This window comes from Zingiber officinale, chromosome 10A, assembly GCF_018446385.1.
Source record: "Zingiber officinale cultivar Zhangliang chromosome 10A, Zo_v1.1, whole genome shotgun sequence".
NCBI classification, from domain to species: domain Eukaryota; kingdom Viridiplantae; phylum Streptophyta; class Magnoliopsida; order Zingiberales; family Zingiberaceae; genus Zingiber; species Zingiber officinale.
The window spans coordinates 45,969,705-45,974,738 of record NC_056004.1 but is presented as its reverse complement, the minus strand read 5'-3'; positions in this window follow the sequence as shown (position 1 = coordinate 45,974,738).

Below are 5,034 nucleotides of genomic sequence, written 5' to 3'. Positions count from 1 at the left end.
TCACAATTAGTAGTCACAAGGTGATGTTGGATCTCGACATTTCTTATAACTTGGGTAGTAATGATGTGTTGCTAGATACCGCTCATTACTTATGCTCCTAAATGGGTTTAGGGCATTGCCAACGTTACAAGAACCTATAGGGTAACACACTTAGGACATTTAGATGGAGATTTGGTTCATATGATGAACCAAGAGGATTAGATTCATTTGATGAATCAAATTGGATTAAGAGTAATCCAAATTGGGCTAATTGAGTTAGACTCAAGTTGATTCATGTATTTAATGAGTCTAATTTAGATTATGACTCATTAGATCAATTTAATTTAATGAATTAGATTCATTATATTAAGTTGGCTTGAATCAAATGGTTAGATTAGATCAACCATGAGAGAGATTGAGTCAAGTTTGACTTGACTAGAAAGGAAGAGGAAGAGTCAAGTTTGACTTGACTCTTTGCCACATCATGAGTGAGGTGGCAAGATGTGGACCAATAGTGTTGTTCCACATCATCTTGTTTTGCCACCTCATGGAGGTTACAAACCTCCATTGCATTTAATGTGGGTTGGCCACATTAAATGAGTGGAGGTTACTTATTTGCCACATCATTGTGAGGTGGCAAGATGTGGACCAATGGTAATGGTCCACATCTTCATGGTGTGCCACCTCATGGGAGTTACAAGACACCTCTTAATGGCCTCCACTTAATTGTAATTAAGTGGAAATGGGGGTTCCACAACCAAATGTGGCCGGCCACTTTAGTGAGGGGATGGAAATGAATTTTGGATTCAACTCCTCATTTACTCCTTTCTTCTTCCTCAAGCTCTCCCTCTCCCTCTCCTTTTTGCTTGGCCGAATCTCACCAAGGTGCTAGCACACCTTTTGTGTGAGGTTTCTCCACCTACGTGTCTGTGTGGATACTTCTAGAGGACCGACGCTTGACGGTCTTGAGATCCGACAACTCCTTGGAAGAGCGGGAACGCGAAAGGGCACGCAACAAGGGTAAAGTTCTCAACACATAGATCTAGGAGTAGATCTAAAGATTTTGAAACTCGTACTCATATTTTTCGTTCGTTTTTCCTTGCACGGATCCGTTGGCCTTGGGTGATTCGGGGTTTCCGCGACGCGAAAAGCGGTTTTCGTGGCCCGAAAAACCCAACAAGGTGTACGTGTCTGATTATATTATTGGAGGTATCTTGTCGATTTAATCTGTGTTGTTGTATGTGTACATCTATTTAGTATATTATTAGAGGTATCTTGTCGATTAAATCTATGTTGTGGTATGTGTACATGTGTTTGGTGTATTATGGGAGATATCTTGTTGATTATATATGTTCTGTGTGTACACTTGAGTCTATTATGATTTGTTAAAAGTATTATGTTGATTAAACTCTTGGCGTATGTGTATATATATTAGGTGAGTATTGTTTGAGGTGTATTTGATGTGCGTAGATTGTATACACTTGTTTAGCATATTTTGGCGCACATTCTTATAGTTTATACATACTTTATCTATGCACTTTCATGCTCCTTGCTTCACTTTTATCATATTTACTCTTCTTTATTTAGAGATCTGCTCTTGTCCATTTTCTACTTTCAGGAGTCAAATTTAGAGAAGAATTGATGCTCGTAGCCAATTTTGCAATCAAATGAAGGAAGTTGACACCAACCATGAGGGCTACACGACCGTGCCAAGGGAAAATGACCTTGGTCATCTGGAGATGATAGCCCGTGTAGCATTAGCAACAAAGGAGAATAACATGGCCGTGTGAGAGCCACATGACCGTGTCACATTTGAAGCCAACCAGTACACGACCGTGTATGGTTACACGGTCGTGTAGTCTTTCCAGAGCCAAAGAATGATATGGCCATGTGTGCCACACGTGTGATGTTTCCAGAGATGAAAATTGGCTAGGTCGTGTAGATCTGCACGATCGTGCAAGCCAGCCAAGGACAAAGCATGGCAGGGTCGTGTGATGGTCACACGGTTGTGTGACCTTGGACGAGAAGGAAGTGGGCATGGTCGTGTGAGGTTCACACGGCCGTGCCACGGGCCGTGTGGCGCCCAAATGCCCTCTTCTATATAAAAGGGCTTCTTCCTCTTTGAAAGGGGGAGGCTCTCCCTTTGGGGAGAGCCATTCTTGAGTCTTCTTTCCACTTCTTTGGCATGGCTCCAGCGATCAAGAGGCGTTCTCATCCAAGATTCGACTCTGATAGCATGGATTGGTTCTGAAGATCACTTGTCGTCTTTTAGATAAGCATTTCCTTTCTATCTTCTTGATTGGGATCGGAATGTTTACGATCTTCTTGTCTTCGGTTCTTTTCTTGTATTCTATGGAGTAGATCTCATTGTTCTAGGATGGAGGGAGTATTTGTGATGTAATTGTTGTGGGATTTCAAGGATTTACCATTTTCTTGATTCAATGATGTTGAAATATTTTGTATCAATCAAATCTTATATGATTATTGTGCTTTGAACCTAATTACCATTCTTGATTGGTTATTTGTATTTCTTATGGAATCTTGTAGAGGAATTCTCTAGATTGTATTGTCGCGGGACGTCGTGACAAGGCTGCCCCATTAAACAGACATTTAGGGGATAACTTTGAGGGGTGAAACAAGAATCTACAAAGAAGTAGGATGGATTGATGTACTGAATTCTATATCTTAATGTGAATTGATTAGTGATGTGTTTCTATGTCATATGACTGCGGGGCGTTGTGACAGGGCTACCCCATTAAACGGACTTCATAGGGATCATAACTATTTGATTACTTAAGGTTTAAATAAGAGTCCTTGACTGGTGTTTTCTGCAGGAAATAACCGATGGCTTCTTACAAATACAATTCGATTGAGGATAGGATTAGTAGATCTTTTCACATTAATGAGTATCACAAAGAAACCAGATCTCCTAGAACCTTTACAAAACTAAGTTTCTGAATTTAACCTTTTACTTCTATTCTCTGATTGTTTCTTAGGTCATATAATCTTTTGATCGATTGTTTAGCTAATTCGCTTTGAGACATCTTTAGTGTTTATAACCAGTCCTTGTGGATTCAATATTATTTGTATTACTGACGACGTAACCATACACTTACGATGACGTAACAAGTTTTTGGTGTCATTGCCGGGGACTGCGTCTATAACATTAGAGATTATCATTTGAGTTAGACTAAACTTTTCTTTTCTATTCTCTTCTTACATCTAACTTGTAACTAGTTCTAATTCTGTTCTAAAATTCTTTCTTTGCATTCATTATTCTCTAATTCTTTTTGTAAATTAAATTCTTTCCATTCTTTATTTTTCTTTGAGAATCAAATTCTTTAAATCTTGTTTTTGTATGCAAAGATCCAACTCTGCAGGTGAATTACTTCCTCTTGATCCTGAAATTGATAGAACATTTCATAGAAGGAAAATCTTGCAAAGACATCAAGAAGAATAAGTGTAACGACCCGACCCCTTGGCCCATTTGGCGGCCCCTTGGCGATCCCTTGGGTGACCTAACTGGCGACCCATTTGGCGACCCCTTATGTCGTCGACCGACGACCCTCGGTCGTGCCGTTACTCACTACGGTCGACGACATAAGGGGTCGTCAAATGGGCCGCCAGTTGGGTCGCCCAAGGGACCACCAAGGGGCCACCAAATGGGCCTCCAGTTGGGCTAAGGGGCCGGGTCGTTACAATAAAAAGGCTCCTTTTTATTGTAATGACCCGACCCCTTGGGCGGCCCAACTGGCGACCTCTTGGGCGGCCCAACTGGCGACCCATTTGGCGACCTCTTATGTCATCAACCGACGACCCTCAGCCGTACCGTTACTCACTAGGTCTTCCCACCCCTGGCCAGTGGATTTTTGCCATCCCCAGGATTCGAACTATAGACCTCCAGGCTAAGTACTAGAGTTTATGAATCCTGATAGCCAAGTGAGCGCCCACTCACTTGGCTACAAGGATTCATAAACTCTAGTACTTAGCCTGGAGGTCTAGAGTTCGAATCCTGGGGAAGGAAAAAATCCACTAGCCAGGGGTGGGAAGACCTAGTGAGTAATGACATGACCGAGGGTCATCGGTCGATGACATAAGGGGTCGCCAAATGGGCTGCCAGTTGAGTCGTCCAAGGGACCGCCAAGGGGCCGCCAAATGGGCCGAGGGGACGGGTCGTTACAATAAAAAGGTACCTTTTTATTGTAACGACCCGGCCCCTTGGGTAGCCCCTTTGGCGTCCTAACTAGCGGCCCATTTGGTGACCCCTTATGTCGTCAACCGATGACCCTCGGTCATGCCGTTACTCACTAGGTCTTCCCACCCTTGGCCAGTGAATTTTTGCCTTCCCCAAGATTTAAACTCTAGACCTCCAGGCTAAATACTAGAGTTTATGAATTCTAGTAGCCAAGTGAGTGGGTGCTCACTTGGCTACTAGGATTCATAAACTCTAGTACTTAGCCTAGAGGTCTAGAGTTTGAATCCTGGGGAAGGCAAAAATCCACTGGCCAGGGGTGGGAAGACCTAGTGAGTAACGGCACGGCCAAGGGTCGTCAGTCGACGACATAAGAGGTCGCCAAATCGGTCTCCAGTTGGGCCGCCCAAGGGACTGCCAAGGGGCCGCCAAATGGGCCGTCAGTTAGGTCAAGGGGCTGGGTCATTACAATAAAAAGACGCCTTTTATTGTAATGACCCGGCCCCTTGGGCGGCCCAATTGGTGACCCCTTGGGCGGCCCAACTGGCGACCCCTTGGGCTGCCCAACTGGCGACCCCTTGGGCGGCCCATTTGGCGACCCCTTATGTCATCAACCGACGACCCTCGGCCTTGCCGTTACTCACTAGGTCTTCCCACCCTTGGCCAGTGGATTTTTGCCTTCCTCAGGATTCGAACTCTAGACCACCAGGCTAAGTACTAGAGTTTATGAATCCTGGTAGCCAAGTGAGAGGCGCTCACTTGGCTACCAAGATTGATAAACTCTAGTACTTAGCCTGGAGGTCTAGAGTTCGAATCCTGGAAAAGGCAAAAATCCACTAGCCAAGGGTGGGAAGACCTAGTGA